Source organism: Nicotiana tabacum, chromosome 11 (genome assembly GCF_000715075.1).
Source record: "Nicotiana tabacum cultivar K326 chromosome 11, ASM71507v2, whole genome shotgun sequence".
Lineage (NCBI taxonomy): Eukaryota > Viridiplantae > Streptophyta > Magnoliopsida > Solanales > Solanaceae > Nicotiana > Nicotiana tabacum.
The window spans coordinates 115,539,400-115,553,742 of record NC_134090.1 but is presented as its reverse complement, the minus strand read 5'-3'; the positions used below and the strand labels follow the sequence as shown (position 1 = coordinate 115,553,742).

General features: G+C 36.9%; 1 long non-coding RNA gene across 1 annotated transcript; it reads right to left on the bottom strand.

The window, feature by feature from the left end:
* Positions 1-5,339: 5,339 nt before the first annotated feature.
* LOC142166347 (uncharacterized) lies at positions 5,340-8,058 on the bottom strand. The gene is made up of 2 exons (XR_012696701.1): positions 7,570-8,058; positions 5,340-5,821 (listed from the first exon to the last, which is right to left on the bottom strand). It is a non-coding gene; the product is annotated as an uncharacterized LOC142166347 (long non-coding RNA).
* Positions 8,059-14,343: the final 6,285 nt, after the last annotated feature.

The following is a 14,343-nucleotide window of genomic DNA, read 5'->3' as shown; positions in this document are numbered from 1 at the left end:
CGTTCCCTTCCTCGACCTCTGCCCTGCCCCCGTCCCCAGCCTCTCGCGGCTCTAGCAGGGGGCGTATGTGTTTGATCGTCGGATTTAACAGTGCGTGTCCTCACCATCTGTAAAAGAACAGAAGACAAAGATTCAATTTCGAAGTCACTAAATTCGGACGATAAGGAGTCAAAGAAGTGAAGTTTCCTAACAGTTCCATTGCCCCTCGAAGATAAGTATAGACATCTTAGTACCGATCTGCGAGACTCTACTAAACTTTCTTATGACTCGTAACACCTATGAACCTAGAGCTCTGATACCAACTTGTCACGACTCCAATCTCCCTCTATAGGATGTCGTAATGGCACCTAGTCTCTAACACTAGGTAAGCCTAACATATATGAAGAATTTAACGGAAACAATAATAAAACTTCCAATTTAAACCAATAGCTATCATAGAAAGGACTCCGCAATCCAACTGAACCTAACTCCCTAAATCTTGTAATACCGAGTCACAAGCTCTACACGAGTATACTTAACATCCCTATACAACATTTTTTATGAAAAGGAGAACGAAATAGAAACTAGATAGAGGGTGACTCTGAGGCCTGCGAATGCCGGTAGGTATACCTTGAAGTCTCTGATCCAAGTTCGACTCACTGATGCCTAGGCTAGTATGAAGTACCTGGATCTATACAAAAAGATGTGCAAAAGTATAGTATGAGTACGCCACAACGATACTCAGTAAGTATCAAACCTAACCTCGGTAGAGTTGTGATAAGGTCAGGTCAAGACACTGACCGGAATAAATAAACAAAATGAACAGGTATAGTGTAGTTTGATAATAAAAACAAGGAAATTATATAAGAAAGAAATATAACAAGAATAGCTACACTGAGACTAAGGTAATTAAGACATCATGGAAGAAACACATAATAAGAATGCCAAGGAACTGATGCAAATAAAACACAAGTGATATAACTGAAAGGTATCAACCAGAATCACTACTGAGGTACCGCCTCGTAGTCTCATTTTACAATTCAAATTACAATCTTACCTTATACACTACGGGAGACTTGAATTTTTCTGAAATAGCTACCCGCGTTTTAGTCCACCTTATCACACTGCGTGGCTTCAAGTAGTTCCCCTACTAGCAACATGCATATCAAGCTCATCTTATCTCACCGCATGCATTTCAACCCCAATCCATATACCACCGCATGCATATTAATATCACAACACATCACAAATCGCGCCTCAAGTGACCAATACCACAACTTGCCAAAAAAGTCAACAATAATAGTTTTTTCACAATAAATATCCCATGGTTAAACCACAATATGTACAAGAGTCTCAACAATAGCAACTAAAAATGAATAACTCAACAAGAATGGTATTTCAACAAATTTACAACTTTGCCTCAATGTGAATCACGACTTTTATAACTTCAACACCATAATTCAACAATAAGATATTCCAAGAAATAACAAATTCAAGTAAAGGAACTATGTCAAGATAACATGTTATGACTATTCAATTAAAGGCATAAAAAAATATACGTAGCTCAAGCCGGTAAATTACCACATTTAGCCTGTGTTCCCACTCGTCACCTTGCGTACACAACTTTCATATACCACAATTAACACAAAACAACACCAATCTAAAGGGGTGATTTTCCACACAAAGTTAGGCAATACACTTACCTAAAACACGCTAACTCAATCCACTAGTAAGCCTTTTCTGCGATTATCCAACTCCGAATGGCTCGAATCTAGCAGAAATAGCATTACGCCGTAAATACAAACCATAAAAAATTATTCCGAATAATAAAGGTGTAATCTTTAAAGAAAATCAAAAATTCAACTCAAAAAGTCAACCTCGGGCATGCATCTCGGAACCCGACCAAACGTACGAAATCCGAACACCAATTAAATAACGAGTCCAATCTTACTAAAATTATTCAAATCTGAACTCAAATCGCCAAAATTTGGTCTATGAAGTTTAAAAAAAAAATCCCAAATTTTCCAACTCAAAACACTAATTAAATTACAAAAACACGGTGGATTCATGTACAATAGCCAAATCCGAGTTAGAATCACTTATCCCGATGAATTCATTAAAAATCCCTCTCAAAATCCCCACAAACCGAGCTCTCTAGGGGAAAAAGATGAAGAATGAAACAAAACCCTCATTTTTGAAATTTAACATTGTTGCCCAATTATCCTATCTCACGATCGCGGACAAAAGACTCGCGATAGTGGAGAACAAATCTCCTCAGCTCAAAAAAGACAATATGCGATCGTATGACTATAGTCATGAACGTGATGGCAGGACCTGCCAAGGTTACAAGATTGCGGACAACACCACATGAACGTGAAGAACAACGCAAGCCTCAGCACCGACACGCCTTCCTTATATGCGAACGCGGTCATATCCATGCAGTCATGATGCACAAGCTCTCCAACCTTCGCGATCACACCATCCCAGCAGTCCCTAAGTATTCTACGCGATCACAGGAGAACCTTCGCGAACGCATAGAAGGAAACTAGAACAGAAAAACCAGTAGTCCTAGTTCAAGAGCAAATGGTCTGAACTCAATCCGAAACATGTTCGGGCCCTCCCGGACCATCCAAACATACCAACAAGTCCTAAAACATGATACAAACTTGCTCGAAGCCTCAAATCATTAAGCAACACTAAAACCACGAATTGCACATCATTTCAAGCCTAATGAACTCATGAATTCCTAACTTATAAATTAATGTTGAAAGATACCAAACCAACCCCAATTGACCTAAAATTTCGCACATAAGTCAAAATTGACATAATGGACCTATTCCAACTTTTGAATCCAAAATTCGGACCCGATATCATAAATTCAACTCCCGGTCAAACTTCTCAACCTTCCGAACATTTAACTTTTCAACTTTCGCCAATTCAAGCCAAAAAGACCTACAGACCTCCAAATCAATATTCGGACATCCTCCCACGTTCAAAATTACCATATGGAACTATTGGAATCGTTAAAACTCATTTCTGAAGTTGTCTACACAATATTCAAATTTCGGTCAGCTCTTTCAACTTTTGGATTAAGTGTCGCATTTTTCACTCTGAAACTCACCCAAACCAAAACCAAACATCCCGGCAAGTCACATAACCACAATACAATATAGAGGAGGCAATAAATAGGAGAACGGGTCTAAAAAACTCCAAGTGACTGGCCGGGTCATTACAGTGTCTTTACTCTATTTTGACATAACATTAATTCTATTTTATTCTTAATCACAAGCATTTGTTGCAATTTCATTTGGGCCTTACATTGATCTTATCTGCATTTAAATGTTATGTTGGGCCTTGTCACTAATGTTTGCCTTTCTATTTTGCACATGTGATCAAAATGGGCCTGTTGAGTTCTCAAGAACTCAGGTCCAAGTTCCAGCCTCGAGTCTGAAGTCATTGAAGTTGTTGCTACTATTCGTTGTCCGTTGGGCCTGACATTCTTTAGGCCCAAACCATGAGTCCAATTCCCTTTGTTTTATTGCTTTTATATAAATTTGTTGTTGTTTCTATGTATATATAACACGGATGATATTGAGAAAATGATTTTCTCTTTTATCATTTTTTAATTATTTTAGAAACGGGAAGGGCTAAATATACCCAGCTACTTTCAAATATTATTTATATGTACCCTTCGTTATACTACTGGGTTATCCATACCCCTACCGTCAAACTTTGGAACAAAAATACCCTTATTGTCATACTTTGAAACAAAAATACCCCTATTTTGGATGGAGTGCCACGTGACACCACCAGATTAAAACGATCCAATTCTTTTTTTTACCTGATCCGTTTTTTAAAAAACCCACAACCCGACCCCGATTTTTATTTTTTTCCATTTTTTTTAAAATTTTAGTTTTAAAAAAACGAAAATATTTTGGTTAAAAAACAAAACAAACAAAAAATCTGTTTTTACAAATTTGTTTTTCCAGTTTTTACAAAACAAAATTCTTTTAAAAACTGAAAAAATGAAAAAAAATATTTTTCAAAAACAAAAATATTTTGTTGAAAATAATATTTTCGGTTTTTAAAAAACGAAAATATTTTGTTGAAAATAATATTTTCAGTTTGTAAAAAACGAAAATATTTTGTTATAAACTGAATTTCTTTTTGTAAAGGCTTTTAGCTTCTTTGGGTTCTATAAATAAAGAATTTTTTTATAAGGTGTATGAAATTTTATTTAACATATGAAACGAAAAAGAAGGAAGAGAGTGGTGGGTGTGGGGGGGGGTGTGGGGGGGGGGGGGTAATTTTGGGTAATATAGCAAAATTAATGTGTATAAATATGACGATAAAAAGAGATAAAACACGAAAAAAAATATTTTCGTTTTTTTTAAACTGAAAACATTATTTTTAACAAAATATTTTTGTTTTTGAAAAAAAAAATTCATTTTTCAGTTTTTTAAAAGAATTTTGTTTTGTAAAAATTGGAAAAACAACTTTGTAAAAACAGATTTTTTTTTGTTTTTTAACAAAATATTTTTGTCTTTTTTAAAAATTGAAAATAAAAAAAAATTGGAAAAAGATGAAAATAGGGGTCGGGTTGTGGGTTTTCTAAAAACGGATCGAGTAAAAAAAAGAAATAGGTCATTTTAATCTAGTGTTGCCAGGTGGCACTCCATCCAAAATAGGAGTATTTTTGTTTCAAAGTATGACAATAGGGGTATTTTTGTTCCAAAGTATGACGGTAGGGGTATGGATATCCCAATAGTATAACGAAGGGTACAGGTAAACAATATTTGAAAGTAGAGAGGTATATTTAGCCCTTTTCCGTTTTAGAAACTTAGGCAAGTTGAAAAATCATAGGTAATATCAAAAGGAATGACTGTCTCTTCAATCAGTTAAATAACTTCAACTTGTTTAATTATTTCTATTATATAGTTTTCACTTTCATCTCTACTAATCATTTTTCATGAATTTTTGAAGTTCAAAACAGATTTGAAAAGTTGACAATCCACTTCCTTTAAAAGCCGAATTGGGCAGATAATTTCAAAGTCGAGTCATCTACAAATCAAATGAACACAGTTGCGATCAAAGAACTTCAAACGATTTTCTTCTAAACTTGGATGTAGAATTTGGAAGAGTTTTCAAGGTATATCTAAACTCATTTCACTATAGCTACAGAAACAGCCATTTTGTTTCAAAAGTAAAAAGTATTTTTAAACCTAGACATACTTACAAAGTTTACAAATAAAGCCTTTTAGACCTACTTTCAAAAGTTCTTTCAATCACGTAAATATGAACACTTTTTCAAGGCTTTTACAAATGAAAACTACACTCTCCCTTCAAAATTGCATACATCGTTTTCAAGTGATAAGTATTAGTCATGACATAGAGTAAGCTACATATTTTTAAGCACTAACCAGTAGAATATAGACATTTAATTTCCTAAACCTAGTCTAAGTCCTATGGAGCTACCTTAGGTAGATTCTAGGAGGTGCGTAACACCTTACCCTTAGAAGAACAAGAACCCTTACCCAAATTTCACTAGTTAGTGGACCAATAAATAATAATTTAATAATTGAATAGGTATCATAGTATACCTATAAATATTATATGGCGACTCTTTTTCATCATCAACAGGGACGCTACTAGTTGGAGCTAGGTGGCTCCTCAGAAGCATCTATTGTAAGTGCACAAATAGTTGCGGGTGATCCACCTCTCGGAGGTGCCGCCATACGTACCCTGGTCTGAGCTCCTGCCCTACCTGAGCCCTGCCTCCTCTGGCTCCGGCCTAGGGTATTGGCTTCTGCTTAACCGTTGCGGATGCATTTGGCCTCACCTTCTATAAGAGAATAGAAGAGTAAGGTTCAAACACTAAGATAAAACAAGGGACGCACAATAAGGAAAGAAAGAAGGAAATTTTCCTAAATCCCTGTCACACCTTCCTTTTTACCCGCCTGTGGGGGATATGAGGGAGTTTTTCCAATTAAAGTGACAATAATCCAAATGGGATTAATTAATTTATTTTTTAGAGTCGCCACTTGGAATAGTTTATTATGGTGTCCCAAGTCACCGGTTTATTTTAAAATCCCAAGTCGAGGAAATTTTCGACTTTATTTAAAAGTCTTCGAACTAGAAATTCTAAGTGAAGAATTTTGTTAACCCGGGAGAAGGTGTTAGGCATTTTTGGATTCCGTGGTTCTAGCACGGTCGCTTAAACTATTAATAATTGGCCTATTATCTGATTTACTACATATCTTAAACCTATTATGCATTTTTAACTTTATAAAAGCCTTTTAATTATTTGATGAAATTATTCTGGAACAAGTTACGATTGTCGTACACTTGTTTGTTTGATACACATTTTAAATCATGTCACGGGATCCGTACCCATGATCTACAACATGTTTATTTTATTAAAGTTATTAGAAGTTGTGGCCGGGTCACATAAATGTACCCCCGAATTTGAAAATTAGGTATCACAGTTATGTCACGGGAACCGTACCCGTAGCTATGATGATTTTATTATAAATGCACCTAAAGCAAACTACGAGTGTTTAAAAAGGTGTCTTTCCATTCTAAGTTAATATTAATGTGAGGGCCATAAGTTATGACTTTTATTTGTGTATGGCACACCACAATTTATTTTTAAAAGAAAAGATTTGTATTTTTTATAAGGCAAACTAAAGATGCTCCTACTTTAATCTAATTTAAAATTAGGTATCACAACCACGTCACGAGAATCGTACCCGTAGTTTTAATAATTTAATTGTGTGCCTAAAGAAAACTACAGTGTTCCAAATTTGTGATTCATAGCCAATTTGGGATTGTTGTGAAGGCTCTGACTTATGGACTTGACTTATTTGGGAAGAAAAACATACTAATCCTATGGAGAAAAGACAAATCTAGGATGCATTACTGTATGGAGTATGAATTTTTCAACACATTTTGAAAGGAAAAAAAAAGCCATGTTAATTAGTTAGTTGTGTTCGTGTTCCACTTGATTTCCACTTCAATTTTATTTTTTCTTTTTTTATTCTTTTCAACAAAGAAGTTCAAAGAACTCTACCACACATGCCTAAGATAAATACATTTAATTAACAATGCTACAAAATATATATTATAACATGAAGCAACAGTTCAAATGGTAATCACCAAATATGCAAGTATTTAGATGTCTCTGTCAGTGAAGAAAGCACATGTTCCTTTTAATTCAGATGCCAAGAAAAAAAAAACGAACATCTCCATGTATCCCGGGAATAGAAATTGAAATAACTGACATGAACAAATCCTTTCAACAAATATACTGGGACAGCCTCAAGCAGCAAAGTTAAAATCAAGTAGGCTCCTTATTCATATGTAAACTCAAATCAAATAAATACTAATATTCCTACCAATCAAATATCAAATCAGTGATCATAGAGTCATATCGAACTATAATCTGATATGTCTAAACCAAGCAGATTCATAAATTTATATGCTTGTCCAAAGTGAAGCAACAGAAATGACATGAAAAAACTGGAGCCAAATCAAATTAGTATTTTATTCATTCAAAAATCGCAACAATCTGAAAATTAGAAATGTACCTACCTTGTATTTTAAAAGAAACGAAGGAAAAGCGAAACGAAGCTCAGTAGCAATTTCTCGTCCACAACAAATAACAATCGCAGCAAGACAGCTCCAATTAGAGCTTCGACAACTTGGATCCTAAATAGGAATAAACGGCTTTACGGGCATCGGGAGAAGAGTTCCAATCAAGGGCAGCCACAATAGCTCGAGTTACATTGCTTGTTATACCATTTTCCTCCATCTTTTTTAGCTGTTAATTAATGCTTCAATAGATTCTTGAAGTTGTACAGTATTCACCTTTGAAAAGTGTTTTAAAAGGAAGAAAGAAAAAATTGGAAAGAGGGTTTCAAGCAAATATGTCAGTTATTTGCCCTATGGGATGGTGGACAGAGTGGGGATAGAGGAAAGGTGCTTTATCTTTTTGGGTCTCTGATTTGTGTGTCGTGTGGAGAAAATGAAGAAGAAGAAAGAGGGGTCTGGTCTTTTTTGTGGAAACGGCGCTAAGGGGGTGGATCCAATTTATTAGATCTAGCCTAGGTTTTAATTAAAAGGGGGAGGAGTTGGGTCAGGCGGGTCGGGTAGGGAGATTGAGCTGGTGGAATTTGGGTATTGTATTTGGGCTAGTTAGACTTTGGCCCAATATACCAAGACGAAATCAAATTCTTTGCCTATTTTCCTTTCTCTTTGTATTTCTTTTTTTTTCTTTTCTTTAATTTAAAATCCTAATTAAATTAATTAAAATTCTAAATCAATCTATTTTTGTAGAAATTAAAATTCTTTATTTATTTTTAACATTAAAACGACTAATTTATTTAAAACTAAAGAAAAATGCTAATTTTAAAGACTAAAATCTAAATATGTAATAAATGACCATTTTTGTAATTTTTTACTTAATAAAATTAATTTCTACATGCAATTTGAACCTAAGATGGCATGAAATTAAAACGTGATAATTTTTATGATTTTTCTATGATTTTAAAATATTAAAAAAAAATGCATGAAATGCAACTAAATAAAGAAAAACTCCTAAAAATCAATTAAAATTATTTTTGGTATATTTTAGGAGTTATTTTAATGTAGGGCAAAAATTAGGTGCTCAAATATAAAGTGAGCAATTACAAGCAATTTTTGCTTGTTTGAAACTCCATTTGGAAGCATTTTGAAAAAGTTTGACTGAACCTTGCTTCGGAGGTTGCCTACATATCCTTGGCTATAAAGGAATCAGGTCGGTGTAGTTCTGGAAGTTTTGGTAGCTGAGACTACCAAATGGCTGTGATTTCACTGCTGTTGCTACTGTTTCTGCTTGTTGAGCTCCTTATTACAACGAAATAAAAGATGAAAAGCTAAACTAGTTAATCCTATCAACTATGAGTTACAAGATTCCTATCTATAAAACTTCTAAAGCTTGATCTTGAGCCTTGGCTGGTTCTTTCTGCAGATTCTGACCTGAATCTTGATACTCGTTAGCTGCAACTGCTGGTTCATTCTTCTTGAGCTTTTCGGATCAAGGCGGGACATGCAATGCTTGTGACTTCAATCATACCTTGGGCAGTCCGCATCTTTTCTCCGCTTCTATACTTAGAGTTCAACATCTTTTCTTGTTCTTCCTCTCTTTTATTTGGGTTGAGACTTCTTCTTTTGGTCATCTCAAATATTGTGCCTCACGGTGGAAACCTGTTCAGACACCAAAGCAAACAAACGAACGAAATTTTCTGCCCCAGTTTTCACTAGGAAAATTTTGTGAGTTATTTGTAACAAAAATCTAAACTATTTCTTTTTTGAAAGTAATAAAATCAGGACTGTGTATCCTTGAAAAAAAAAGGTTAGCGAGTGGAGCACTATATCTATACTAAAATCAACTAGGGAGTGGAGACCCTATGTTGGAAAAGTGACTAGGGAGTAGAGACCCTATGTCTAAAATAAAATCAACTAGGAAGTGGAGACTCTATGTTGGAAAAGTAGACTAGGGAGTGGAGATCCTATGCCTAAAATAAAATCAACTAGGGAGTGGAGACCTTTACTGGAAAAGCGACTAGGGAGTGGAGACCCTATGTATAAAATAATATCAACTAGGGAGTGGAGACCCTGTGTTGGAAAAGCGACTAGGGAGTGGAGACCCTATGTCTAAAATAAATTCAACTAGGGAGTGAAAATCCTATGTTGGAAAGGCGACTAGTGAGTAGAGACCCTATGTCAAAAATAACATCAACCTGGGAGTGGAGACCCAATGTTGGAAAAACGTAACTAGAGATTGGGGACCCTAGGCTACCATAATTTTGATTTTTTCTTCTTCTTTTCATTTCATTTTTTTGTTTTATTTAAGAAAAATGAGTAAAAATGCGAGAAAGAATTTAGAGGAGACTTCCCTTTTGGATTAATTTTTGCCGCAAAGTTGTTTCTAGCCCTTGCGCAGTTTCTGATTGGTTACACCTGCTTCTTGCAAGGTTGCTTTGGATTGCACATGTTTCATGTTTTCAAACAAAGAACAATTGTTAGTTTGAAATGGTGGTTGGTTTTGTGGCCTTGATTGTTTCAATCACTCGATCTCGGCCTGGCTTCTTGGATGAAGATCTCAACTGCAACTGCTTGTTCCCTGAAGACCGATTTCATTTTAGGCACCAGAGAACCTCTGGTTGTTTTTTCAGACTTTGCCATGACGGTTGGTCGGTGGAACTCAAACTTTTCGACTTAATTATGCTTTTGTTGGCTTTTTCCTTATGACTTGTTGTTTTTATTTTTTATTTTATTTTTTTTTAACTTTGGAGCATTTGGAAACTTTTGACTCCTCAAAGTTTGTCGTAACGGCTAGTCGCGTGGGACTTAACCTTTTCCAACTTTATTTTGCCTTCATAGGCCTTTCATTTCTGGCTTCTTTCTTCCAACTTTAAATTCAGATCATTTGGGTACCTTGGTTTTTCAAACTTTTGCCGAGATAGTTGTCCACGTGAGACTCAACCTTTTCAACTTCATTTGCCTTTATAGGCACTTCAATTTGATTTTCTCCTTCCAAGAGTTTTGATTTCGAAGCATCGCTCGCCATGGCCGATCGAGGTCGACTTATGATCCTGACGAGGCTGGTGCTTTTTTGCATATTAGCTTGTATCAAATGAGAACCTTGTAGATCAGTCTTACCATCCTTTCTTTGTATCATGACCTGGATTTCCACCCTCGGGAGTCGTGATGGCACCTACTAATGTGAGCTAGGCAAGCCAATCCTTTAAACTAATTACTCCATTATCCAATTAATTCTTTTTTAACAAATATAAAGCGATAATGTATAAACAGTGGAATATTTATTTAAACGGAAGAAAAACAATAAAATATCTGATTCAGTAGCTATTACAACTACTTAAGCCTTAATCATCCAAAACCTGGTGTCACAGACGGTCTAAGACTACTAAATACAAGGTCCGAGAATAAAAGACACACTGTTTCTGAAGCAAAAAGATGAAATAGGAAATAAAAGATAGAGGAGACGCCAGGGTCTGCGGACGCCTGCAGGTCTACCTTGGATCTCCGTGTGGATTGAAGATAGCCTCCAAACTACGGTCCAAGAGCTGCTCCAGGTCTGCACATAGTGCAGAGTGTAGTATCAGCACAACCGACCCCATGTGTTGGTAAGTGCCTAGCCTAACCTCGGCGAAGTAGTGACGAGGCTAGGACCAGACTACCAAATAAACATGTGCAGCAGAAAGTAAAGTAGGAATAAACAAGTAAAGATGGGAGAGGGAAACATGCTTCGGGAAATAACAAGTAAAACAGAATATCAAGATTACTGTAAAGGAATCAAAATCCAACCACTAACAAGAATAAGGAAAACAAAGGCAGATTTTACTTTCTGTTCACATCTTGTTGCAGGTGTGCAACCCGATCCCATTTCCTATATCTTGTGGCAGGCGTGCCACCTGCTCCCATTTCATGTATCTCGTGGTAGGCGTACCACCCACTCCCATTTCATTATATCTTATTGTAGGCGTACCACCCGCTCTCATTTCATTATATCTTGTGATAGGTGTACCACCCGCCTTCATTTCATTATATCTTGTGGTAGGCGTACTACCCGCTCCCATTTCATTATATCTTATGGTAGGTGTACCACCCACTCCCAGTTACAAGCCAATAATAATCACAAGGAATCCCGACAAGGGAACAAGAGCAATATAACAACTTCCCGGCAAGGGAACAATGATATTTCAACAACATCCAGACAAGGGAAGAATACTATCAAAACAAACATCCCGACAAGGGAACAATAGTGATAATAACATATGAAGAGTAATAAACTACAACGGAGTCATAACAATTATAATACAAGACTCATGGGCATGATTGATACCAATGTATAGATACTCGTCTCCATGCCTATACGTCGTACTCCACAATTAACATGTAGCAAATAAGACACAACTCCTAATCCCTCAAGCTAAGGTTAGACCAAACACTTACCTCAAAGCCACGAGCACAATCAAGCTTCAACTACCGCTTTACCCCTTGGTTCCACTTCCAACTCGCTTGTATCTAGTCAAATTTACTTAATTACATCAATAAATGCTAAATGAATCAACTCCATTGTACGAAAATGAGTTTTCCAAGGTTTTACCCAAAAGTCAAAAATCGCCCCCGGGCCCACATGGTCAAAACCCGAGGTTCAAACCAAAACCCGATTATCCATTCCCCCACGAACCCAAATATATAATTTATTTTGAAATCGAACCTCAAATTGAGGTCCAATCCCCATTTTTTTGAAAAACCTAGGTTCTACCCAAAACACCCAATTTCCCCCATGAAAATCATTGATTTTGAGTTGAAATCATGTGAAAAGATATTAATGACTGAAGAAAACTAGTTAGAAATCACTTACCAATGTTTTGGAGATGAAAAGTTTGAAAAATTGCCTCTTAGGTTTTTGGGGTTTTCAAAAATAAAAAAAAATGAAAATTCCGTCTTAATATACCCCTCCCTGACCCCTGTGCGGACCGCACAAAATCGAGTGCGGCCGCACAGCTCCTATGTGGACTACAGTTACATGCTTTTGTATTTTGGTCATAACTTTCTCTACAAATGTCCAAATTGTGATTTCGTTGCCTTCTGGACACTAGACACAAAGGGCTACAACTTTTGTTTTTGAATCATCTTAAAATTCCTTGTAGATCAAAAGATATAGGCTTCTAAAGTCGGACTAGTGAAATTTTTCTTCACCGCGGTCCGCACAAAATCCTGTGCGGACGCACATGCCCCTCCGCGGCAGCACTCCATTTTGTGCGGACAGCACTGGTTTGTTCAGTGGCCTTCCACTTTTCTGAACCTGCAATAACTATGTTTTAGGCCTAAGACATCCCGAAACCTACCCGAATCTCACCCAAGCCCTCAGAACTACAAACCAAGTGTGCATACTAACTCAAAGACATCATATGGACCTAATCGTGCGATCACATTATCAAAATAACATGTAAAATCATGAATTAAACCTCAAAACTCAACATTTTCATCAAGAACTCTCAAAGTTCATAACTTTTCAACCGGAAGTCCAACTCACGTCAAATAAACTCCATTTTTCACCAAATTTCAGAGTTATCTTTCAAATACTATAACAAGTTTGTACCAGGCACCGGAACCAAAATATGGGCCCGATAACAATGGTTTCAAACATTAATTCTTTTCTTTATTTCTTAGATAATTCAGTAAAATAATTTTTTTCAAAAGTTGATTTCTAAGGCTTGGAACCTCAGAATTCATTTCTGGACTTAAGCTCAAGTCCCATATTTTACTGCGGACCTCCCAGGATCGTTGGAACAAGGATCCGGGTCCGTTTTCTCAAAATGTTGATCAAAGTCAACCATAATAAAATTTTAACTCTAGAATTTCTATTTCTTATATTTTCACATAAAAGGCTTTCCGGATATAGGTCCGGACCATGCACGTTAGTCAAGGTGAGGTGAAAGGAGGTTTTTAGGCCTCGGAAAACTAAATTCACTTGCAACATTCTCCACCTCTAAAACAACCGTTCGTCCTCGAACGAACATAAGAAGGAAGTACCTGAGTCGAGAAAAAGATGGGGATAACGGCTCTGCATATCGGACTCCCAGGTCGATGCCTCAGTAGGCTGACCTCTCCACCGAACACGAACAGAAGGAAAACTCTTCGATCTCAACAGACTAACTTGCCAATCTAGAATAGCTACTGGCTCCTCCTCATAAGACAAGTGCTTGTCCAACTAGACAGTGCGGAAATCTAACACGTGGGATGGATCGCCGTGATACTTCCGAAGCATGGACACATGAAACACTGGATGCACGACCGATAAGCTCGGCGATAATGCAAGTCTATAAGCCACCTCTCCAGATCGATCAAGAATCTCAAACGGGCCAATGAACCTAGGGCTAAGCTTGCCCCTCTTCCCAAATATCATTACGCCCTTCATAGGCGACACTCGAAGCAATACCCGCTCACCGACCATGAAAGCCAAATCTCGAACCTTGCAATCGGCATAGCTCTTTTGCCTAGACTGAGCTGTACGAAGCCTATCCTAGATAATCCTAACCTTGTCCAAGGCATCCTGAACCAGATCTGTACCCAACAACTGCGCCTCTCCCTGCTCAAACCATCCAACCGGAGATCGACACCACCTACCATATAAAGCCTCATACTGAGCCATCTGAATACTCGACTGGTAGCTGTTTTTGTAGACGAACTCTGCTAAAGGCAAAAACTGATCCCACGAGCCTCCAAAGTCAATGACACAAGCTCGGAGCATATCCTCCAAAATCTAAATGGTCCAATCGGACTACCCGTCCG